A 27,816-nucleotide genomic window follows, 5' to 3' on the forward strand; every position below is an offset into this window, starting at 1 on the left:
CAGTTTTGGATTTAATTTGCATTTTTATGATGACTAAAGAGGTTGAGCATATTCTTACATGTGTGTTAGTCGCTCAGTTGTGTTTGACTCTTTGCGACCCCATAGACTATAGCCCACCAAGGTTCTCTGTCTGTGGGATTTTCCAGGAAAGAATACTGGAGTGGGTTGTCATTTTCTTCTCCAGGGGATCTTCCTGACCCAGGGATCAAACCTGGGTCTCCTGCATTATGGGTAGATTCTTTGCCATCTGAGCCACCAGTAAATCCCATATTACTACATGCGTTTTAACTATTTGCATACTTTTCTTGGCAAAATATTCAAATATTTTGCCCATTTAATAATTGTCTTTCTGTGTTTTATATTGGGTTGTAAAAGTTATATATATATATATATATATATATATATATATATATATATTTAAGGTGCAAATCTGAAAAAAAAAAAGATGTACCTATTACTCACAAGCTATCTTTGCCTCAATCAAAATGAAAATGTTGCATATTGATGCTTTCTTACATTCATTCCTCAACTGCTTACTAAAATCCTGACATTCACTTTTTGAAGTCATGTTTGAAGAGGAAACTCTAGAGATTGTCTTTGTCCTCAAGGTTTTCAAGATGGCAAGGAAATATATATATACACACACACACACACACACACACACACACACACTCACACACACACACATCCAGCCACAGAATGCTGTGGTGGGTACTATGAGCATGTAATCTTTGCATTGAATTCAGGAGGGCTTTCCAGAGGAAAAATGTGAGCACTAAATCTTGGAGATGGAGTAGAATTTTTCCTGATAAATTATTAGACTTAATTCTACTGGGTGAAAAGAGTTTATGTGAATTTTTTTTTTCCTCTTCTGATGCCTTGGAAAGCTTTTTAAAAATTCATGTCACTCCCAAAGTACATATTAAAGATGATAAAGTCATATGTTTTTCTCAATAATTTCCTAAAAATATAATGTTCTTTTCCCTTGAAATGTATGAACTACTTGCCAAGCACTTATCTTCGTTTTAGAAATGAGAAACAGAAGAATAATACCTACTCACCTTGGTGTCTAATAAATATTTAAACCAGGTTCTAGCTGGCTAATTATTTTATCACACAGTATTTCAGAAGCTCAAAAATGTGAACCCTTTCTCCAGTGTGGGTAACCATCTCTTGAGCAGTAATTCATACTTTGGTAAGTTCTGAATGCCTTTGGATGACAATGATGATGATATAGTGCAAGGGATCTATGATTTATCACAGGTGATACCCATAGCAAACTGAGTCTTAAATAGTGTTTCTGTTTTCCCTCCTGGTCTATCACTGCCACCTGATAAATTATTTAAAATGGAAGGGATTTGATATAATATTGAAAATCTAGTTCATTATGGTATTAAATTAGACAAAGTAAAAGTTTTACGCATAAAGGTTTTTTGCAAAGTAGCCATTACCTTGATTATAGGATTAAAGTCCTGCAGTCTCTATAAAAAAGAACTTTTTTCTTAAAAAGCTTAGTTAAATATGACATTTAGAATAACACACATTTGTTGTTATCACTGTGTCTAAAACTTAACACGGGTTCATTAAAAGTATCTTTAAGATTTAACAAACATTTGAAAAGCTAGCATTTATTTGTATGAAAGTTGCAGGTTATATAAATTATCTTATTTCCATATGTTTATTATTTCTATTTAAATAAACAACTGATATTCCAATTAAGAAGTCTGGGTCTGAAATTATAATTACTCAAAATGGTAAAAAGGAGTAAGTAACTATTTAATAAAGGTAAGACATTACGAAGACAAATGAGAAAGGAATATCTTTGGAATAACAGTTTGCATATCACTGACACAAGACATTGTATCACCTTAGCTATGGCTGAAATATCTATAATATTGGATAGTCTGTAGCTCCTTATATTTTGAATCACATTTGAAAAATATATATGCAAGAATATTGATTTGTCTTACTTAAACGAGCACTGAAATATCTAGATCTACTTTCCAAAAGAAAATTGAAATTCTCATGAAAGTCTTAAGGTTTAGTAAATAATATGGTACATTTATTTTTCAGCTTTTTAATTTCAAAGTCCAGGCATATTCTCAACAAGACTCTAGAACTGACATAATAAGAAAACCCCAGAGGACTTTGAAGTTGGTATCTGTCCAATAGCTAAATTACATCAAAACTTGTACTAGAGTTTATTTTCTTCTCTCAGAAAGTTTCCATATACAGTCCTTTGCACAATATATGTTGGTAATAAATGGTACAGGCTTCCCAGGTGACTCAGTGATAAAGAGTCCACCTGCAGTGCAGGAGTCGCAGGAGATGCAAGTTCTACCCCTGGGTTGGGAAGATCCCCTGGAGGAGGAAATGGCAACCCACTGCAGTATTCTTGCCTGGGAAATCCCATGGACCAAGGAGCTTGGCAGGCTACCATCCATGGGGGTCTCAGAGTCGGACACGACTTAGAGACAGAGAACATACATGTTTGAAGCAAATGAAAAGAATGTACCTACACTATTGATTTTATTTTGCAGTATTTACTCCGCAAAAATAAATTAACACTTTGATATTTAGATGTAAATGACAAAAGAGCTTGGTGGGCTATAGTCCTTGAGGTCACAAAGAGTCAGACACATTGAAGTGACTGAGGACATATGCATAAAGGTACACAGACTAAAACAGCTGCAGAATAAAAGAGGAAAGAATTAATTTTGAGTACCTAATATACTCCCACAACTGTACATATAAGCCTCAAAATAACTCTAGGGATGGGCATAACTTTATATTATAGGCATAAAAAGTACATAGAGATTAATGTACTTGTCTAGTTTCATACAACTGATATACAGCAGAGTCAAGATTCATACCTAACTAATGTGCTTCTCAAAGTATAGAAAGGAAGTATTTAAGAAAATTAACATTATAAATGATCAAAGAAAAATATTTTAAAGGGAAGTAAGTTCTCTATTCAGTTCAGTTCAGTCGCTCAGTCGTGTCTGACTCTTTGCGACCCCATGAATCACAGCATGCCAGGCCTCCCTGTCCATCATCAACTCCCGGAGTTCACTCAGACTCACGTCCATCGAGTCAGTGATGCCATCCAGCCATCTCATCCTCTGTCGTCCCCTTCTCCTCCTGCCCCCAATCCCTCCCTCCTCCAATCCCTCCCAGGATCAGAGTCTTTTCCAATGAGTCAACTCTTCGCATGAGGTGGCCAAAGTACTGGAGTTTCAGCTTTAGCATCATTCCTTCCAAAGAAATCCCAGGGTTGATCTCCTTCAGAATGGACTGGCTGGATCTCCTTGCAGTCCAAGGGACTCTCAAGAGTTCTCCAACACCACAGTTCAAAAGCGTCAATTCTTCGGTACTCACCTTTCTTCACAGTCCAACTCTCACATCCATATGTGACCACTCTAATTGGTAAAATGTATCAATATACTATGATAAATTATGTATGTAAATCCAATACCTAGAATAACCACTAAAATCAATACAAAAATACACTCAAAAACACTAAGAATCAATCAAAAGGAATCCTAAAATTGTTCAAGGAACAATTGATACACACAACTTCTTGGGTTTTGATTTCAAGGATATAGAATGAAGAAAACCAGTCTCAAAATGTCACATATTATTTGATATGGCTTGAATTGAATTATGTAGCATTTTGAAATGACAAAATTATACAACTGGATAACAAATTAGTATTTTCTCGGAGTTAGTAGTGGTTGGAGAGAAGTGTGGGTACTTCTATAAAGGGGTAACATGAGAGGAATCTTTCTGGTGATACAATAATTCTATATCGACTGTAAAGGCAGTTATGTGATTTCTCACATGATAAAATGATATATAACTATAAATACATATTTTATCAATATAACTTTCCTTAGTTTGATACTGCACTATAGTTGTATAAAATAAAACTTTTGGGGGAAACTGAGTGAAATATATATGATAATTGTCTGAAATATCTTTGCAACCTCTTGTGAATTTATATTTTAATAAACACTAAAAAATACATAGATAATAGCACAACTTTAAAAAATTCCTTGACAATAACAATAAAATTCAGAGTATAGGAGTCAAAATACTGGGAACCAATGTAGTCCATTTTATTGGAGATTCCTCATCCTTTTGATAAATATATTTCTGATAAATAATATAGATAGCAAGAACTTAATTGAACCATCATGATAGGAACTCTATATCGAGATACTAGACAGTCTAGGCCTAACAACACATTTATTACATGGCAAATATTTTTGATAAAGGTTGTAGACTTTGTTCTCATTCTTGAAAAGTAAACATCAATTTTTATTTTATAATCTTTTCAACAGAAATAACTGGTAAAGTGACACTTACAAAATTTATGGTTTTCAATACATTTTCCCCTTGGTGTGAGCCATATCAAAAGGAATACATTGGATAATTTCTCGGCTCTTACTGAATTGCTGTTACATGATTCACATGAATCATTGGAGCGCCTAAGTTTGGGCAGTGAACATTTCATACATCTTATTTTTAATAATACAAGGCAAAGAATAGTCAGAAAAAAGAAATAAAGAAAGAAATAGTAAAAATAGTATTCTGGAATAAGGCTAATGGCTCTGCAATATACTTTGAAACACTTTTAAAATATCTTTGTCTTTTCAAGTAAGATTAACGAGGTGGTTGTAGTGGTTTCAAACATGAAAAAAGGAAATAAAAAACATGAGTTAATATGACTTATCTATAATAATTTATAATATCTATAATATGATTATTTTATCTATAAAGCTACCAAAATAGTTAATTTTATATGATAGAATGTTAAAACCTTCCTGGCAAATTCTCCAAGTCAGCTGATTCTTTTATAAGAAAGTCTTCAGATTTCATAAATGTTAACATTTTCAAATTTTGTTTGATGAAAACTAAATAATGTTTCATATCAAATGAATACAAAATACTATTACTTTCATATTTTGCTTTAGTTTAGTTTAATTAATCTGTACCCCAGGAGTGATGATTCCTGAGTTCTAAATATAATAAAAGAAGTAAATTTTAGGATGGACATATGCACCTAGTACTAAAATTTTTTCAGTGTCTATTTTCAGTTTTAAATATGCTGAATACCAATAGTCATTGTTATTTAATAATTTTGTAGCTTATTTTCTCTATTCATAAAATTATTCTTTCATATTATTTTTGTGTGATATATACATCTATATTATTTACATACCAATTTAGGAGATGTTTGAATGAATAATATAAAACAATTTAATATTTTTTCAATGGCAAATTACAGAATTAAATAAAGCAAAACCTGAACCCTCAGGGATGTACTGTTCAATAGCTGTGAAAACATATAGATGAAATGAAATTGAAGAAAATTGTGATTCAAACAATTTCAGTTGATACATTGAATGCAAACACAGGTCTAAGAGCAAACTTGGAATCAAAAGTCTAACAAGAAATCAGAAAGCGGTAGATACATACCATTAGGATAAGCTGTCATTCAAAATGACACTGATGACAGTATTATGACTTTCTTTTATACATGACTATGATGGATTATAATGAAAAATAGGGGGAAGAAGCAATAGAGAGGGTAGCATTAGAGGTATCATTTCCGGATTCAGTGAATAAAGTAAAATTTAAAAAAATTCCTCTAGAAATAATAACTATTTCACCTTTACTTTTATTTATATTATCTCAAAAGATAACCTAATAACAGCTAATATTTCTAAAGGAATATTGTGTTTCTATTAAGTAAAATTTAAGATGTTATAAAATTTTTTAAAAAGATACTTGCTTAGATATTTTAAAGTTTGATTCATTACATGTGAGATTACATGGATTTGGTTTTGGATTTTCATTATGGAGAAAGAAAATTGCAAATGTATGTTTCATGTTGAGAAAAATAGGTGATAAGGAGTGCATGAAGAGAGTTGTTCCTTACTTGATTACAGTAAAGAAAATTAATTGTAAGTGTATTTATTTTTGTTATCTTTTCTCATAAACAAAAGAGAAGACATATTGACAGATAAAATCCTTATCCACTTACTAATTTTATGAGAGAAATCGCTTTTTCCTTAATGACTATCACTTTTCACCTGTAATAACTATTTGAATTGTGCGCACAGTAGTGAGAAAAAAAATTGTGCTAATATGCCAGCTTGATGGAAAAAGACTGTGGAAGGCATCTGACTCAAGGTGGAATGAGTGAGGAAAATACTGAAAGAATATTTGTTGAAATGAATAAAGAATTAATTTAGGAGGTGCTAGTTTATTAATTTTTACTGCTTTTATTCCATTTTATAGATATATTGCAATTGATTTACCGATTCTCTTATTAATACTTAGGTTCTATGTCTGGTATTAACAAATATTACTATAAATAGTTATATACATACATGTATGTATTTTGTACACTCCTTTGAGAGGTTCTCCAGAGTACAGTAACCAGAGATGGAATTGTTATGTCATTTGGGATGTCTTCTATTTCAGTTTGCTAAGCAAAAATCTAGAGAAGTTACTTTGCATTTAGATACAAATTGCATTATTGGATATTATAATGGTGTTGAATTCATTATAACGATTTTTGATTTTAGATGCAGTAGTAGGTCTTTGTTTTTAGAGGATGTCTTTAGAACTTTACCTTAAAAAGGAATGGCAAATTGATCTCAATTATTAATACCAAAATTTTACTTCTAATGGCAATAGATTCCTAGAGTTTATGAAGAAGAATTTTGAAGCCATGATTAAATTTTGAAGAAAATCTTATAATTCATAATAATATTTGTCTTGTTTGGAGTGTTGGGAATTTTTGCATATATAAAAAGTGTGAATTTGTTCTGAAATAGACTCAGAGAGAATGGTGTAGGATTCCTAAAATTAGGCATTAGCTATAATATAGTTTTTTTTTTCTTATAGACAATGATTAAGCTAGTTTATTATGTTTTAACAATAGAAAATTTAGTGAGAAATATTGTTTTCTTCTATATATTGATACAGTCATTCTCTCTTAAATTACTAACGGAAAGAAATAGTGAAATCTGTTCAATAATTTCACACAAAAAAGGAGATGCTGTGCATTAAGTCTGTTTTTGACTTGTTGAATATTTTCCATGAGCAATTATTTCTTTGAGTTTTGGTAAGATTATGGATATAATAGATTTTTTAATTTTTTCCAGGAGGTAATTTTTAGCATTTTAACAATATATCTATTAATGTCTCATTAAATACTAATAACTTGGAAGATTTTTCAGACACACACATGCACATGCACACATATAGGTAATTTATATTCTCCTTAAAATTTGATTGCATGACTATTTTGATTACATGATGGTTCACTTCAGTCGCTCAGTCATGTCCAATTCTTTGCGACCCCATAAATCGCAACACGCCAGGCCTCCCTGTCCATCACCAACTCCCGGAGTTCACTCAGACTCACGTCCATCGAGTCAGTGATGCCATCCAGCCATCTCATCCTCTGTTGTCCCCTTCTCTTCCTGCCCCCAATCCCTCCCAGCATCAGAGTCTTTTCCAATGAGTCAACTCTTTGCATGAGGTGGCCAAAGTACTGGAGTTTCAGCTTTAGCATCATTCCTTCCAGGGAAATCCCAGGGCTGATCTCCTTCAGAATGGACTGCTTGGATCTCCTTGCAGTCCAAGGGACTCTCAAAAGAGTCTTCTCCAACACCCACAGTTCAAAAGCATCAATTCTTCGGCACTCAGCTTTCTTCACAGTCCAGCTCTCACATCCATACATGACCACTGGAAAAGCCATAGACTTGACTAGATGGACCCTTGTTGGCAAAGTAATGTCTCTGCTCTTCAATATGCTATCTAGGTTGGTCATAACTTTCCTTCCAAGGAGTAAGTGTCTTTTAATTTCATGGCTGCAGTCACCATCTACAGTGATTTTGGAGCCCAAAAAAATAAAGTCTGACACTGTTTCCACTGTTTCCCCATCTATTTCCCATGAAGTGATGGGACCAGATGCCATGAGCTTCGTTTTCTGAATGTTGAGTTTTAAGCCAACTTTTTCACTCTCCTCTTTCACTTTCATCAAGAGGCTTTTTAGTTTCTCTTCACTTTCTGCCATAAGGGTGGTGTCATCTGCATATCTGAGGTTATTGATATTTCTCCCGGCAATCTTGATTCCAGCTTGTGCTTCTTCCAGCCCAGCATTTCGCATGATGTACTCTGCATATAAGTTAAATAAGCTGGGTAGATGGTTACATGACTATAAACTGTTATTTGATTTTTGACGGTATTCACTCTTATTGTTTATTTTTCTCATGAAGGCATAGTATTCATTAATATGAATACTAGTAAGTATCTACTGTTTTTCATCTTTGTGCTATACAATGACTAAGATAGCTTTGATTGGTTATTTTTGTTTTGTAGAATTGCATGATTTCAATAAACTAAAAGTTATCTATTAATAGACAGAAAATGTGACTGACTATTGCCATTGAAATTGGCATTATACCTGACAAATAGAAAGTAATTATTATTTTTCAAAGAAATAAAAATATAATGTTCAAACTTTTGAGTTCATTTGACTGCCTTGCCTAATGAAATTATATTTCTATTGTGATTTTGCATATTTTTTCAAAATTAGGCTAAGGTAGATGTTTGTCCTCATGGCATCTTTCACTTTTAACTAACAATAACATCGTTATACTGATATTTGTTTTTCTCTGAATTTTTTAAAACAATACAAATTAAAACATATTAATAGTTATTTTTATAAGAAACGGAATCATTATATTTTTAGTACAGTTCAGTTCAGTCGCTCAGTCGTGTCCGACTCTTTGCGACCTCATGGACTGCAGCACGCCAGGCCTCCCTGTCCATCACCAACTCCTGGAGTTTACTCAAAATCATGTCCATTGAGTCAGTGATGCCATCCAACCATCTCATCCTCTGTCGTCCCCTTCTCCTCCCACCTTCAGTCTTTCCCAGCATCAGGGTCTTTTCAAATGAGTCAGCTCTTAGCATCAGGTGGCCAAAGTATTGGAGTTTCAGCTTCAACATCAGTCCTTCCAATGAACAGTCAGGATTGACTTCCTTTAGGATGGACTGGTTGGATCTCCTTGCTGTCCAAGGGACTCTCAAGTCTTCCCCAACAGCACAGTTCAAAAGCACCAATTTTTCAGCGCTCAGCTTTCTTTATAGTCCAACTCTCACATCCATACATGACTACTGGAAAAACCATAGCCTTGACTAGACAGACCTTTGTTGGCAAAGTAATGTCTCTGCTTTTGAATGTGCTGTCATGGTTGGTCATAACTTTTCCCCCAAGGAGTAAGCGTCTTTGAATTTCATGGCTGCCGTCACCATCTACACTGATTTTGGAACCCAAGAAAATAAACTCTGCCACTGTTTCCACTGTTTCTCCATCTATTTTCCATTAAGTGATGAGACCAGATGCCATGATCTTTGTTTTCTGAATGTTGAGCTTTAAGCCAACTTTTTCACTCTCCTCTTTCATCAAGAGGCTCTTTAGTTCTTTTTCACTTTATGCCATAAGGGTGGTGTCACTGGTGTATCTGAGGTTATTGATATTTCTTCTGGCAATCTTGATTCCAGCTTGTGCTTCATCCAGCCCAGCGTTTCTCATGATGTACTCTGCATATAAGTTAAATAAGCAGGGTGACAATATACAGTCTTGACGTACTCCTTTTCCTATTTGGAACCAATCTGTTGTTCCATGTCTAGATCTAACTGTTGCTTCCTGATCTGCATACACGTTTCTCAAGAGGCAGATCAGGTGGTCTAGTATTCCCATCTCTTTCAGAATTTTCCACAGTTTATTGTGATCCACACAGTCAAAGCCCTTGGCATAGTCAAAAAAGCAGAAATAGATGTTTTTCTGGAACTCTCTTGCTTTTTCAATGATCCAGCAGATATTGGCATTTGATCTCCGGTTCCTCTGCCTTTTCTAAATCCACCTTGAACATCTGGAAGTTCACAGTTCACATACTGTCGAAGCCTGGCTTGGAGAATTTTCAGCATTACTTTACTAGCGTGTGAGATGACTGCAACTGTGCGTTAGTTTGAGCGTTTTTTGGCATTGCTTTTCTTAGGGATTGGAATGAAAACTGACCTTTGCCAGTCCTGTGTCCACTCCTGAGTTTTCCAAATTTGCTTGCATATTGAGTGCAGCACTTTCACAGCATCATCTTTTAGGATTTGAAATAGCTCAACTGAAATTCCATCACCTCCACTAGCTTTGTTTATGGTGATGCTTCCTAAGGCCCACTTGACTTCTAATTCACATTCCAATTATATTTTGAGTTACATAAAAACCTTGGAACTGTATTCAAATAATTAAATAATCTTCATGTATTTATATTCTTACTAGCTGACTGTTTTGCCTAATATGTGTCATTTTCCAATTTTTAATATTTGATTCATATGCATGATAATACTTTATTGATGGAAGGTTTCTTAGCATTTCTATCCTTTAAATGCATTTCTTATGGACTCCAAGCAGCAACATCTGCACAATGGACCACATAATCAATTCTCTAACTGTATCAGGTTTAAAAAGTTTTCAGTTGTTATACTTAACTTCTGATGTGTTCAAACATTTCTCAAGGCAAAGTATCTTTTTCCCCAGTTACATTGAGACATAATTGCCATATAAAATTGCATAAGTGTATTTTGTACAATGTGATGATTTGATACACTTGTCTATTACTAAATGATTACCACAGGAGGGTTAGTTAACACCTCCATTGCCACATAATCACCATTTCTTTTTCTGTGGTAAGAAAACTTAAGATCTACTCTCTTTGCAACTGTAAAGTAGGTAATAATAAATATATATACATATATAATTATATTTCATTACTGTATAAAATACAGTATTATTAGCCATAGTCATTATGGACTGCATTAGATACCCAAAACTTATTCATCTTATAACTGAAAGTTTGTACCTTTTGACCAATATCTCCACATTTCCCCATTCCCTAGGCCCTGACAACCACCAATCTACCTGTTTCTATTATTTTAGTGATACCATTTATAAATGATATCACAGTATTTGTCTTTCTCTGTATTCAGTTCAGTTCAGTTGCTCAGTCGTGTCCGACTCATTGCGACCCCATGAATTGCAGCACACCAGGCCTCCCTGTTCATCACCAACTCCCAGAGTCCAACCAAACCCATATCCATTGAGTTGGTGATGTCATCCAGCCATCTCATCCTCTGTTGTCCCCTTCTCCTCTTGCCCCCAATCCCTCCCAGCATCAGGGTCTTTTCCAATGAGTCAACTCTTCGCATGAGGTGGCCAAAGTATTGGAGCTTCAGCTTTAGCATCATTCCTTCCAAAGAAATCCCAGGGCCAATCTCCTTCACAATGGGCTGGTTGGATCTCCTTGCAGTCCAAGGGACTCTCAAGAGTCTTCTCCAACACCACAGTTCAAAAGCATCAATTCTTTGGTGCTCAGCTTTCTTCACAGTCCAACTCTCACATCCATACATGACCACTGGAAAAACCATAGCCTTGACTAGACGGACCTTTGTTGGCAAAGTAATGTCTGTTTTTGAACATGCTATCTAGGTTGGTCATAACTTTTCCCCCAAGGAGTAAGCGTCTTTTAATTTCATGGCTGCAATCACCATTGCATAATGTCCTCACAGTCCATCCATTTTGTCACAAATGGCAAGATTTACATCCTTCTCATGCTTGAATAACAGTACATTGTCTATATTTACCACATCTTCTTTATCCAGTCATATGTAGACAGTCGTTTCCCTTGTTTCTTGGCTATTGTGAGTAATGTTGCAATGAGTGTGGGAATGAAGACAACTCTTAGAGAATCTAATTTTATTTTCCTTGAATATATACTCAGAAGTGGATTGTTGAATCATATGTTAGCTTTGTCTTTTTAATTTTTTTTTCCTGGTACTTTCTATTTCTTTTTTTTTTTTTTAATTTTTTAAATTTATTTATCTTTTTAAATTTTATTTTATTTTTAAACTTTACATAATTGTATTAGTTTTGCCAAATATCAAAATGAATCTGCCACAGGTATACATGTGTTCCCCATCCTGAACCCTCCTCCCTCCTCCCTCCCCATTCCATCCCTCTGGGTCGTCCCAGTGCACCAGCCCCAAGCATCCAGTATCGTGCATTGAACCTGGACTGGCAACTCGTTTCATACATGATATTTTACATGTTTCAATGCCATTCTCCCAAATCTTCCCACCCTCTCCCTCTCCCACAGAGTCCATAAGACTGTTCTATACATCAGTGTCTCTTTTGCTGTCTCATACACAGGGTTATTGTTACCATCTTTCTAAATTCCATATATATGCGTTAGGATACTGTATTGGTGTTTTTCTTTCTGGCTTACTTCACTCTGTATAATAGGCTCCAGTTTCATCCACCTCATTAGAACTGATTCAAATGTATTCTTTTTAATGGCTGAGTAATACTCCATTGTGTATATGTACCACTGCTTTCTTATCCATTCATCTGCTGATGGACATCTAGGTTGCTTCCATGTCCTGGCTATTATAGACAGTGCGGCGATGAACATTGGGGTACACGTGTCTCTTTCCCTTCTGGTTTCCTCAGTGTGTATGCCCAGCAGTGGGATTGCTGGATCATACTCTACATAGCAGCTATGCCAACTTACATTCCCACCAACAGAGCACAGGGGTTTCTTTTCTCCACACTCTTGCTGAATTATCTCTATTTTTTGATAACCTTCATTCTGACAGGTGTGAGGTGATATCTCAATATGGTTTTGATTTGCATTCCCCTGGTGGTCAGTGATGCTGAGCGTCTTTTCCTATACCTGTTGGGCATCTGAATGTCTTCTTTAGAGAAATTTGTATTTGGCTCTTCTGCCATTGTTTAACTGCTTTTTTTTTTGCTATTGAATTGTATAGGTTACTTATGTATTTTGGCTGTTAACTCCTTATCAGCTTCGTTTGCAATTACTTTCCTTCATTTCATATAATGCTATTTCACCATGGTGTTTACTCATTTGTTGGTTTTTTCTTTTTGTTTGTGGTTTTTTTTGTTTTTTTCTGTGTAAAATCTTTTTAATTTGATATAATCCTACTTAATAATTTTCATTTTTGTTGCTGTGCTTTTGGTGTCATACCAAAAACACCTTTGTCAAGACCAATGTCAAGGAAGCGCTTCCTACCTTTTTTCTAAGAGTTTTGTGGTTTAAGGTCTTATGCCTCTAAGATTTTAATCCATTTCTAGTTAATATTTTTATGTGTAACAGGGCATCCAATTTCATTCTTATGTATGTGATTATCCATTTTCCCCAATCCAAGTTTTTAAAGAGACTATCATTTTCCCATTGAGTCTCCTTGACTCTCTTGCCAAATGTTAGTTGATGGTACGTGCAAGGGTTTATTTCTGACTCTTAATTCTGCTCCATGTGTTTATGGTTCTATATATATACCAATACCATGCTACTTCTATAACTATTGCTTTGAAATTTACTTTGAAATGGGGAAGCATGATGTCTCCACCTTTGTTCTTCTTTATCTGGATTTCTTTGGCTATTTGCTGGTCTTTTGTGGTTCCATACAAATTTTAGGATTGTTTCTTCTGCATCTGTGAAAAATGCCATTGGAATTTTGATAAGGATTTTATTAAATCCATAAATGTGTTTGGGTTGTATGGTTGTTTTAACAATATTACCTCTTCTGGTCCATAAAGAGGGTATATTTCCATTTTTTTTTCTTAGTATTTTTCTTCAAAGTCTTACACTTTTCTGTGTACAGATTTTTCACTCTTTTATTTAAATTTATCCCCAAGTATTTTATTGTTTTTTATATTATTGTGAATGAGAATATTTTCTTTTTCAGATTTTTCAGTGTTAGCATATTAAAAACCCAACTGATTTCTATATGTTGATTTTGTATGTTGCAAAATTAATGAATTTGTTCATTATTTCTAATAGTTTTTTGATGGTGTCTCTAAGATTTTCTACATATGAGGTCATATAATCAGCCAACAGACAGTTTTACATTTCCTTATTAATTTGGATATCCTTTGTTGTTGTTGTTGTTGTTTTTTGGCCTGATTTCTCTGGCTAGTTGTCCAGTAATATTTTAATGTAAGTGGTGAAAGCAGGCACCCTTTTTATGTTCCTGATCTTAGAGGATACAGCTTCAACTATTTAATATTTAGTATGGTGTTGGCTGGGGGGTTGTCATTTATACCTTTAATACGTTGAATTTTGTTCCTACTATACCCAATTTGTTGAGAGTTTTTAATCATGACAGGATGTATTTGGTCAAATGCTTTTTCTCCAGCCAGTGAGATTATCATATATATTTTAACCTTTTATTCTATTAGTATTCTATATCACATTTATTAACTTGTATATGCCAAACCATTCACACATCACAGGAATAAATTCCACTTGATCACAGGAATAAATCTCACTTGATCATGATGATCCTTTTAAAATGCTGTTGAATTTGGCTTCCTATTATTTTATTGAGAATTTTTGCATCTATATTCATGAGGGATATCAACTTGTAGTTTTCTTTTCTTGTAGTGTCCTTATCTAACTTTGATATCAGCAAAATGCTAGCCTTGTAATTGAGAATATCTCCTCCTCTTCAATTGTTTTTGAAGTGTTTGAGAAAGATGGCCATTCATTCTTATCTATATGTTTCACAGAATTTAGCAGGGAAACAATCTGGTCCAAAGTTTTTCTTTATTGGGAATTTTAAAACTACTAATTTAATCTCCCTATTCATCATTGATCTGTCCATATTTTCTATTTCTTCAGTCTTAGTAGGTTGCATGTTTCTAGGAATTTATCCATTTCTTCAAGGTTATCCAATGTGTTTGCATATAATTCTTCATAGTAGTCTCTTATAAATGGGACTTCTCTGCTAGACTCCTGATTTCAGAGAGTCCCTTGCATCCTGATGGTCTAAGATAATGTGCTCCAGGGACTCCCAGACTGTGGCTGAGAGAGCCTGCAGCTGATTCACAGGTCACTATAGGGTCCACAGCTGGGAGTAAAGTCTGTTGACCTATTACCACACACACAGCGGATGGGACTCCTCCCAAGTCCCTTGGCAGTTAGCTGTGGATCCCACAGCTCCTACAAAGGCGCTTTTATCTGTGGATGGATGCCAAATTATTGTAGTTGAGGAGGGGATACATGCAAGGGAGGTTTTATTTGGCTGTCTTGTTAACATCATTCCTCCAAAATAATATTTTAGAATAATACATTCATTAATTTGAAAAAATATGATATATTTTCACTGAAAAAGATTGGTAACCTCCAAATTTTTCTAAACCTATTTTAAGCCAGTAATATGTAAGTGCTTTTCTATACATATTTACAGTGATTTTTACAATTATTATATGAGGTAGATGATAATATCCAATTGTCCAAAAAGAAAAAATGACTTTCAGGGAAGTTAACTACTTGTTTAAAAGTAAATGAAGAAGTTTACACCTCTTTTACCTCATTTACACCTCTTTGTAAATGAAGAAGTCAGGAAATAAAAAAAAAACACATAAGGACAAAGAAATTAAGACTTATTTTCCTATAAACAAGGGAGAAATATATATATATACATTTAAAAAATATCCCAAATAATGTATTCACTCCACTTATTATATCATATGGCCTTGATGATAGTTTACTAAAAATTTTAAACATTTTTTTTTGCTGAATAGGTAAAATATATCAAAGTGGTGGAAAAAAATTCAAGAAAGGAAAAGTCAGCTCAATTTATTCAAAAAATAATTAAAAGATTAATAGAACATTCATTTCCCTCTGGTTGGCATGATTTCATCTCTGCTTTTTTTTCCCCTGTTCTCATTGTGATGATCAATCATGTTATACACAGCAACCTGTCAAAATATGCTACATTAGCAAGTCTGGGATGCTTTGCTCATCTTTCCCCTCAAAGTCCATGCATTTTAATAGGACAAGTGGGCTTAAGTTGTTATTTGGGAGGAAGTCAAGCAGAGAGTAAATCAAGATCATCTTGCTTTTATTCTTTATGATATTTTTTTCTATTGGTTAAAAAAGTGTGTGGTGACATGCTTTGTTCAATCAGAAATTTGTAGCATTCTGTATGGAAACATATGGTACAGTTTTAGCCAAACTAGGAGAAAACATACATTTTTATTATATAAATCCTATAATGATTCACAGAATTGTGTAATAAACAACTTATGTAAATTCCTTTTTAGTTAGGAAGAAAGTTTTGCTCATTTGACATTTCTTCTGTCTATAGTTAAACCCTTTCAAGTTAATTCCTTTCATACTAACAATTTATTTTGCTTCTTCAAGGGTTAGTAACTTCTGTCAATGAAAGAGTGGCATATGCAAATTCCCAAAAGGGCAATATAAAAATTATTACATACAAAGGGAATAACACTGAAATATTTTCTAATCACTTGAAGTATCTACTTAGACTGACTACCTGATAAGCTATATTTTCTTAAAAAAAATTATTGTGATAAAATTGACATAGAACATTATATTAGTTTCAAGGGTACAATGTAATGATTTGATATTTGTATATACTGCAAAATGCTCATACAGTAAGTCTAGTTAACATCTGCCATCATATACATATGCATTACAACAAAAATCTTACTTTTCTTGTCGTGAATACTTTAAGATCTACAAAAAAGATCTTCACGACCCAGATAATCACGATGGTGTGATCACTCACCTAGAGCCAGACATCCTGGAATGTGAAGTCAAGTGGGCCTTAGAAAGCATCACTACGAACAAAGCTAGTGGAAGTGATACAATTCCAGTTGAGCTATTTCAAATCCTGAAAGATGATGGTGTGAAAGTGCTGCACTCAATATGCCAGCGAATTTGGAAAACTCAGCAGTGGCCACAGGGCTGGAAAAGGTCAGTTTTCATTCCAATCCCAAAGAAAGGCAATGCCAAAGAATGCTCCAACTACCGCACAATTGCACTCATCTCACACGCTAGTAAAGTAATGCTCAAAATTCTCCAAGCCAGGCTTCAGCAATATGTGAACCGTGAACTTCCTGATGTTCAAGCTGGTTTTAGAAAAGGCAGAGGAACCACAGATCAAATTGCCAAAATCCACTGGATCATGGAAAAAGCAAGCAAGTTCCAGAAAAACATCTATTTCTGCTTTATTGACTATGCCAAAGCCTTTGACTGTGTGGATCACAATAAACTGTGGAAAATTCTGAAAGAGATGGGAATACCAGACCACCTAATCTGTCTCTTGAGAAATTTGTATGCAGGTCAGGAAGCAACAGTTAGAACTGGACATGGAACAACAGACTGGTTCCAAATAGGAAAAGGAGTACGTCAAGACTGTATATTGTCACGCTGCTTATTTAACGTATATGCAGAGTACATCATGAGAAACGCTGGACTGGAAGAAACACAAGCTGGAATCAAGATTACCGGGAGAAATATCAATAACCTCAGATATGCAGATGACACCACCCTTATGGCAGAAAGTGAAGAGGAACTAAAAAGCCTCTTGATGAAAGTGAAAGTGGAGAGTGAAAAAGTTGGCTTAAAGCTCAACATTCAGAAAACGAAGATCATGGCATCTGGTCCCATCACTTCATGGGAAATAGATGGGGAAACAGTGGAAACAGTGTCAGGCTTTATTTTTTTTGGGGCTCCAAAATCACTGCAGATGGTGACTGCAGCCAGGAAATTAAAAGACGCTTACTCCTTGGAAGGAAAGTTATGACCAACCTAGATAGCATATTCAAAAGCAGAGACATTACTTTGCCAACAAGGGTCCGTGTAGTCAAGGCTATGGTTTTTCCTGTGGTCATGTATGGATGTGAGAGCTGGACTGTGAAGAAGGCTGAGCGCCGAAGAATTGATGCTTTTGAACTGTGGTGTTGGAGAAGACTCTTGAGAGTCCCTTGGACTGCAAGGAGATCCAAGCAGTCCATTCTGAAGGAGATCAGCCCTGGGATTTCCCTGGAAGGAATGATGCTAAAGCTGAAACTCCAGTACTTTGGCCACCTCATGCGAAGAGTTGATTCATTGGAAAAGACTCTGATACTGGGAGGGATTGGGGGCAGGAGGAGAAGGGGACAACAGAGGATGAGATGGCTGGATGGCATCACTGACTCGATGGATGTGAGTCTGAGTGAACTCTGGGAGTTGGTGATGGATAGGGAGGCCTGGCGTGCTGCGATTCATTGGGTCGCAAAGAATCGGACACGACTGAGTGACTGATCTGATCTGATCTGCTAGAAACTTTCAAATATGCAATATAGTATTACTAACTATACTCATCATGCTGTATTTTCCATCCTCATGACAAATATTTTATAACTGAAAATCTGTAACTTTTGACTCCACCCATTTTTCACAAAGCCCCCAACCCTTACCTCTGGTAACCACCAATCTATTCTTTGTATCTTTGAGCTTGCTTTTTAAAAAATTGTTGTTGTTTTTAATCCCACATGTAAGTGAGATCATATAGTATTTGTATTTGTTAATTATTTATAGTAGTTTGGCTGTAATCTGTTACAGGTAACAAAAGACCCAACCAAATAAAATTTATATAATAAGATTTATTATTGCATATGATAAGATCTATTAGTTCATATTACAGAAATTCTGTAGAAAGAATGACTTTAAATTGGCTAATTTAGAAACTCATTGTGTTTCCCTTCAAAGTCATAGGATGGCTCCAGAAATGATAGGCATCATCATTTTACTCAGTAACATACAAAGGCACAAAAACTGTGAAAGCTCTTAATTTCTATTCCAGTTTAAGATTGAGAAAACTTTCTGGTAAATGCCTCAGCAGATGTTTCCTTACTTTGTATTCATTAGGCTTGCATCACATGCTAACACCTGAAGCGATCAATGTCAAGGGGAATGGATCTTTTATGATTAGCTTGGGCTTTATTTACTGGTCAAATCAATGGCAATAAGTGAATAAAATCTAGTTTCTGTTATCAAAAAATAAAGAAGATGGATATAGGGACAGCTTTGGATAAGCAAATAATAATGATTCCAGTATCTTTTATGATGCTAAAATCTTTAAAGTGTTTTATGTTTTTGTGTAATATTCATTATCAAAATACAAATATGAATTTATTGGTCCTACTAATTTCACAAAGTTAATTAATTTATGCTCTCTGAGTATTATTCTGGTATGTGATATCATGATAGGACCATATATATCAAACATGTATAAAATGTTTTAGCATATATATTAAATAGAAAATAATTAGAAATGTGGCAATGAGGGAGAGAATGGAGTGTTAACTTGTGGGGTTCATTTTATTTTTTAGGTGAATAAAACACAGGCAGCATAAAACAAAGGAAAATAATGCAGCAATGGCATGTCACAAAACAGAGATAATCCAAGGCTCAAGCTACAGTAGAATATTTTGTAGTGATGTTTAGGTAGATTTAAAATAGAGGAACTGTAGAAGTGACGTTTTGTGGTGGTGGAAACAGAAAGAACAGAGATGAGCTTAGTAGATGGAATCTGGTTTGAGGGTTAGTAGAGAGTTGAGGAATATAGATTTTGATTATAGACAATTCTCAGTTGAAGATCAGTTTTTTTAAAGCTTACTCTTTCATAGTGTTATTTCTGCAAATTAAATTCCTATGAAAATTTCTATGGAAAGGTGACTATGGGCAACATAAAAGAGCTTTCAATTTCATTTCAATGACAGATTCATTATTTACTTTACTCATTTTGATTTTGGGTAAGCTACTTAACTCCTCTATGACATCACCTGTAAAATGGAAATAATTTTGGCCTCTTGCCTTCTGAGATGGCCCACACTCTGTCTATGGAATGGAATGTGTTGTGTTTCTCTCTAAATAAATCCATTTATCTATCGAAAAAAAACAAAGAAAGAATTCTTACACCTATTGCCCAGAATTGTCATGATGTAATCAGTAAAATGGAACAACAGACTGGTTCCAAATAGGAAAGGGAGTATGTCAAGGCTGTATATTGTCACCCTGCTTATTTAACTTATATGCAGAGTACATCGTGAGAAATGCTGGCTGGAAGAAGCACAAGCTGGAATCAAGATTGCCATGGGAAATATCAATAACCTCAGATAGGCAGATGACACCACCCTTATGGCAGAAAGTGAAGAGGAACTCAAAAGCCTCTTGATGAAAGTGAAAGAGGAGAGTGAAAAAGTTGGCTTAAAGCTCAACATTCAGAAAACGAAGATCATGGCATCTGGTCCCATCACTTCATGGGAAATAGATGGGGAAACAGTGGAAACAGTGTCAGACTTTATTTTTGGGGGGCTCCAAAATCACTGAAGATGGTGACTGCAGCCATGAAACTAAAAGACACTTACTCCTTGGAAGGAAAGTTATGATCAACCTAGATAGCATATTGAAAAGCAGAGACATTACTTTGCCAACAAAGGTTCGTCTAGTCAAGGCTATGGTTTTTCCAGTGGTCATGTATGGATGTGAGAGCTGGACTGTGAAGAAAGCTGAGTGCCGAAGAATTGATGCTTTTAAACTGTGGTATTGGAGAAGACTCTTGAGAGTCCCTTGGACTGCAAGGAGATCCAACCAGTCCATTCTGAAGGAAATCAGCCCTGGGATTTCTTTGGAAGGAATGATGCTAAAGCTGAAACTCCAGTACTTTGGCCACCTCATGCAAAGAGTTGACTCATTGGAAAAGACTCTGATGCTGGGAGGGATTGGGAGCAGGAGGAGAAGGGGACGACAGAGGATGAGATGGCTGGATGGCATCACTGACTCGATGGACGTGAGTCGGAGTGAACTCCGGGAGTTGGTGATGGACAGGGAGGCCTGGCGTGCTGCAATTCATGGGGTCACAAAGAGTTGGACACGACTGAGTGACTGAACTGAACTGAACTGAACTGAATCAGTAAAATGTGTTAAAGAAGCTGCACAAACCATCAGCTATTAATAGGTGATTAATAAATACTAGTGTATATTAGTAATAATACTACTAATTACTTCCTGTGACATGCAAGTTTAGATTAATAGATAAAGTTATATAATCTTATTAATAGCTCTAGGTAAACATTCTGAATATTTATTGGCACATGGTGTTAACAATGTATTAATAATATTGATGTTCAAAGAATTTCAGTCTCAAAGTAAAAATCAACAAGCAGAAATTTTTCCAACAAGAAATCCTTCTTTGTGTTAGTGTATTTGTAAAAGTGACCATTCTAGGGTAACTCTAGAGTTTACATCAAACTCTCTGTATTTGTTATGAAAATACGTGGACTAATACTATTTTAGACTTTGTAGTGTTAAGTACAAAAATAATAGTTTTTAAAGTCACAGTTATGTATGAGCATTTGGAACTAAGAAGGTATTCATTATTATAATGAATTTAATCCTGATGGGCAGTATTCTCTGTTAAAATTGCATTTAAAATATTAAGAATAATTGAAAATAAAGACTAGATGACTCATTTGAAAACAATCTGCCAAATTATCAGTGTGTGCCATAATACAGAAAAGTCTGAACTTAGTAGCACTGCATAGTCAGTCTTAGAAACAGCTTAATCAAGAGTGAGCCTAAGTAATACCTGTTAATAAACAAGCAGCCCCATCTGTGGTGTAGTGATGTGCTCTTTCCAAACCTCACAGACTCTTGTTTCACATGTCAGTCTTCAAGTGTAAATCAGAAAGGGCCACCCAAATGCTCTGGAAACTGAAGAGCTGTTTACACCAAATAAAAGTGCCTCCAACATGACAGTCTTGGTGGATTACTTTTAAGTTTATTGTACTGTGTGGCATTACCTCACTAAATAAAACTGTGTTGTTCTAATTTCGGGTTGAATATTTAAGAGGTTTTTTCCCCAGGGTAAAACCCCAGAGTGCTTTAGTTTCATTTACACAAGCGTTAAGTGACTTTAAAACTTTCCTTTATGTGCACCTTATTATTAAAGTCCCTCTTCTCTAAGAGAAACCAATTGACTCTAGAATGTGAATGGTGTCTGACTGAGAACAACTATAATACCATTCTTTCTCAACTTCTCATTTTCTTCTACAAATAAATCAAAATGACTTTCTAGGTGGAAACTTTGAGCATTTATTGTTCATAACGAAAACAAAGTTAACTCTTATCCTCACCAGAAAAACAGAATATCTAGAGTTAACAGGTCTAATTATCCCATTGTCTATTTTCCTAAACAGGTATCTGTTAGGCCATAGAGCATACCTTGTTATTTTCACTCAAATACTTTTGTATCTTTGTTGTTGCATGTTTCAAATATACACAGATTTATATTGTCTTTGTTTTATTCATTAAGTGTATATTGAAGATTTAAGTATCAGAGCACTGGGCTAAAAGCTAGACATATAACAAGAGTCCCATATAATAGTCACTCTTTTTACTTGAAGAGGAAATAATTACCTATTTTGGAAACAGACAAAATTAATTAATCAATAATTATCTATAGATTTGTGAAATGAAAAAGGTACATTCAGGAAAACTGAAACGTATACACATATATAATTGTTCTTACTTTTCTTTTTTGTGCTCAGTATTTATCAGTGAAATTATGAGTATTTTTCAATGAAATATGAAATAAAATGAGAACTGCTGGGTAAAAATTTTGGAGAACATGTTGGTTCATAAAGGGCAAAGGGAAAAAATTTTTAAGAAAAAATTGAATTACAGGAGATGATTCCTAGGACAGACTCTTGGGTAGTGTGAAATAAAATTCATGTTTTATGGTAAGACAAAAACTTAAATATAAAAAAAAAAACCTTTCTCTGCTCTTTGCTCCCACCTCCCCATACTGGATACCTTGTATCTACATTGTGCATCAACTAAACCTCCCCATCGGCAAGAACAGTTGCTCAACCATAAGGAGCAACACTGTCCTAGCACTTACAAGACAGCTCCTTGAAAGACAGCATTCCTCAATCTTGTAAGGGGTTTAAATTTGGACTGTGTAATCTGGCGATATCACCTCATTGAACGTGCAGCCCTCTGTCTCAAAATTTACCTAAGTGTGCTTTGACCTCTCGTGGGTCGAAGAGTTCTCAGAGCTTTCTGAGAGCCTGTTCCTGGGTTATAATCCTCAATTCAGTTCAAATAATATTTTCTTCATGATATCAACTAATTAATTTTCTCTTTGACAGTTGAAAAATGCCTCCATGTTGGTTCTGCCTCTGAGATAGCATTACTCCCGACATCAAGCAGGACCCTGAGGGGCACTTTCAGGTACAAGTCTTTCCGTATCCCCCCATTTCTTGTTCAAAGGAAAAAAGCGGCAGCCTCTTATTCCTTCCCTGAGTTCCAAAGGGCAGATTCAGTTTCTGCAAGTAGTGCGGGAAGGCACAAACAAAGGCAAGGCAGTCAAGGACAGCAGCGCAGTGATGGGCAGGGTCCTAGTCCTGCCCAGAGTTACGCATCGCAATCTGACGCATATCTGAGTTCTGCTACAAGGACTAAGGTCCCCACCCCAAGGCAGGCTGAGCACAAGCGTGTGGACCCCAGATTGTTTGGAACCAGGGGACTGATGATTGAGATTCCTGGACCACCATCCTGTTAACTCACCACCAACCAATCGGAGGAAGGTCACACAACAGCAGACCTCCCCACCAAATTCTGCCCATAGAAACTCTTCCCTAAAATCATCAGGGAGTTTAGGCCTTTTGAGCATGAACTGCTCTGTTCTCCTCACTTGACCTGGCAATAAACCTTTCTCTGCTCCAAACTCCAACTTTTCAGTCTGTTTGGCCTCACTGTGTGATGGCTACATGAACTTGGATTCAACAACACTCTGATATGTCTGGACTTTTTCCCCTTTTTTAGTCAGAAATTCCACTGAATACAGTAATTTGTATGAATACACATCTATTTTTAAATTATAAATATTCCTAAGATAATCATTAATCCCATTTGTGTAAAAAGAATGAGAAAATTGCATTGCTTTCTTATTATAACTTGAGAGCAGCAACATCAAAAGGTCGAAAACACTGATGGTGGGGAAGAAGAGGCAGATAACTCTGGAATAGCATGAATTTTGCCAAGGATGGGTCAGACCAGAGTCACAGCCCTTCGGGGTGGTTTGGGCTTATGAGGTCTCTGGAGAAAGCACTGGAAAAGCAGGCTGGAAAAGGGGTAAAGGCTGTGGGATCCAAACAAATGCCAGAAAAGGGAAGAGGTTTTTTCCTCACATCCTTTCTCCAGGGACATAGGAATAATAGGCAGATACTATCAGCCAAATAATGGGTTAAAGCAGCTATTTGTGGGCTTGCTTGGGAAACATTAACATTTAACCTAGTTTATACATAAAAGTATGTTCTTAGCCCCAAACAAGCGACTCACAAATGCACTTTTGGAATACAATCCATTCATAAATTGTGGTCTCCTCCTATAATTACATTCAGACAAAAATCCTCTGACTCATAAACAAATTAAACAAATAATTTCCTTCCCAAACATCTGTTAGTATGAATTGCAATCCTGTATACCGGCCACAAGATGCCTTATAATAACATATGTGGTACAACTTTAGCATATGAACAACATGAAGTCATGAGTTCTTATGGACCTGGTTAGCCATGATTAACCATTTATTCATACCCTTTCCCCAAAGATTTTAGTCAGGACTTTTTAGGGCAGTAGATGGTAACTTCATTCTTTCTTGGACAATCTAGAGGAAACATTATTTTTGAAGATAATAAACTCTGAGACTATTACTAATGACTTTATCTTTTCTTTTATAATATTCTGCTAACTTCCATTTACAGCTTTATAGTTGAAATTGATTAAATCCATTTGACATCACTGGAAGTAGTAACTTTTCTGTAGAGAACAAATCCAATAATTACTGTCATACACTTAGGAGGTAGTTGATTGCCAATAACATAGGTATAAAGTAGATAAAGGATGTCATTAGACAGAACACTTAACTTGGTTAATAAGGAGTCAGCCTTCCTCTAAAATTATTTGGCAAACCTAATATTTTAAAGTGATAATGAGAAAAACTAGATATTATATCATATGATAATAGTACTCATTATTAGTATTCAGTGCATATAATATTCTGGGCATTTTGATATGATATATCATTTAATGCTATATATAAGGTTAGGCAGCAGGTTTATGATAGTCCTAAAATGAAGAAAATGAAATAGAAAAAGATTAATCATCTTGTTCAAGGTTGCATGGCTAAGTGGTAGAGTACATGCATGCCATTTTGGTGAGTAAAAGAAATATTTTGTATAATTGATTTTTAAAAACTTAGATACTACATGAAAGCATACATCAGGCAGTTAGAAGCTTTTTGAGAAATTTAGAATTTTATTTTACATCTAGGAAGTCCTAACTCCAAAGACAATATTGTAGAGATTAGTTTCCTACACTTACATTTTTAAGAGAGCTTTTATTATTTTAAATAAAGAATTATTTGAGTCTCTTCAATAACACGTAGGAGAAGGCAATGGCAACCCACTCCAGTACTCTCGCCTGGAAAATCCCATGGACGGAGGAGCCTGGTAGGCTGCAGTCCATGGGGTCGCTAAGAGTCGGACACGACTGAGCTTTCACTTTAACTTTTTTACTTTCACTTTTCCTTTCATGCATTGGAGAAGGAAATGGCAACCCACTCCAGTGTTCTTGCCTGGAGAATCCCAGGGACGAGGGAGCCTGGTGGGCTGCCATCTATGGGGTCGCACAGACTCAGACACGACTGAAGCAACTTAGCAGCAGCAGCAGCAATAACACATACTTCTGCAGATACTGTAAGAATTCTGTAGGAATTTAGGAAGAGGAAAAAAAAAAGAGAAGGAAGGAAAGAAAAGGGGTAAGGAGACCTAGTGAAAAAAATAATTCAAGTTGTTTCATAATAGACATGTTTTCTTCAATGTCATACCTATTCAAGAAATTAAACCAACACAAACGTCTATAATACAGTATAAAATACAACAATTGGGACAAGAAGAGTCTAAATAAAGTGAAAAGCCAAATGCAATAAAAGTGCATGTAGATATCAGTCCAGAAAGAAAGGCCTTACATGTAGCTAGTTGAGACACGGACATGATAAAGTACATACTCCATTTACTTCATTGAATATTCTTTAGTTTATCTGACATAAACATTAAAACAGAGAGAGGAAGTAAAATGTAAGATTTTCAAAGAGGTGTTTGGGGTCTCTGTGTGCATGTATACTAAGTCACTTCAGTTGTGTCCAACCGTTTGTTAACCGCATGGACTGTAACCTGCCAGGCTCCTCAGTCCATGGGAATTTCCAGGCAAGAATACTGGAATGGGTTGCCATGCTCTCCTCCAGGGGATCTTCCCAACCCAGGGATCAAACTGGCTTAAGTCTTCTGCATTGGCAGGTGGGTTCTTTACCATTTGTGCCACCTGGAAAGCCTATGGGATCTCCGCTGCTGCTATTAAGTCTTCAGTCGTGTCCGACTCTGTGCAACACAACAGACAGCAGTCCACCAGGCTCAGCCGTCCCTGGGATTCTCCAGGCAAGAACACTGGAGTGGGCTTCCATTTCCTTCTTCAATGCATGAAAGTCAAAAGTGAAAGTGAAGTCGCTCAGTACTGTCCGACTCTTAGCGACCCCATGGAGTGCAGCCCACCAGGCTCCTCCGTCCATGGGATTTTCCAGGCAAGAGTACTGGAGTGGGGTGCCATTGCCTTGGGATCTCTACCAGTTATTAATTACCATTAATCAGTTCAATTCAGTCGCTCAGTCGTGTCCAACTCTTTGAGACCCCATAAACCGCAACACGCCAGGCCTCCCTGTCCATCACCAACTCCTAGAGTTCACTCAGATTCACATTTATCGAGTCCCTGATGCCATCCAGCCATCTCATCCTCTGTCGTCCCCTTTTCCTCCTGCCCCCAATCCCTCCCAGCATCAGAGTCTTTTCCAATGAGTCAACTCTTTGCATGAGGTGGCCACAGTACTGGAGTTTCGCTTCAGCATCATTCGTTCCAAAGAACACCCAGGACTGATCTCATTCAGAATGGACTGGTTGGATCTCCTTGCAGTCCAAGGGACTCTCAAGAGCCTTCTCCAACACCAAGTTCAAAAGCATCAATTCTTCGGCACTCAGCTTTCTTCACAGTCCATACATGACCACAGGAAAAACCATAGCCTTGACTAGACGGACCTTTGTTGACAAAGTAATGTCTCTGCTTTTCAATATGCTATCTAGGTTGGTCATAACTTTTCTTCCAAGGAGTAAGCATCTTTTAATTTCATGGCTGCAGTCACCATCTGCAGTGATTTTGGAGCCCCCAAAAAAATAAAGCCTGACACTGTTTCCACTTTTTCCCCATCTATTTCCCATGAAGCGATGGGACTTGATGCCATGATCTTAGTTTTCTGAATGTTGAGCTTTAAGCCAACCTTTTTACTCTTCATTTCCACTTTCATCAAGAGGCTTTTTAGTTCCTCTTCACTTTCTGCCATAAGGGTGGTGTCATCTGCATATCTGAGGTTATTGATATTTCTCCCAGCAATCTTGATTCCAGCTTGTGCTTCATCCAGCCCTGCGTTTCTCATGATGTACTCTGCATATAAGTTAAATAAGAAGGGTGACAGTATACAGCCTTGATGTACTCATTTTTCCTATTTGGAGCTAGCCTGTTGTTCCATGTCCAGTTCTAACTGTTGCTTCCTGACCTGCATACAGGTTTCTCAAGAGGCAGGTCAGGTGGTCTGCTATTCCCATCTCTTTCAGAATTTTCCACAGTTTATTGTGATCTACACAGTCAAAGGCTTTGATATAGTCAATAAAGCAGAAATAGATGTTTTTCTGGAACTCTCTTGCTTTTTCCATGATCCAGCGGATGTTGGCAATTTGATCTCTGGTTCCTC

The sequence above is a fragment of the Bubalus bubalis genome, chromosome 1 (assembly GCF_019923935.1).
Source record: "Bubalus bubalis isolate 160015118507 breed Murrah chromosome 1, NDDB_SH_1, whole genome shotgun sequence".
NCBI lineage: Eukaryota > Metazoa > Chordata > Mammalia > Artiodactyla > Bovidae > Bubalus > Bubalus bubalis.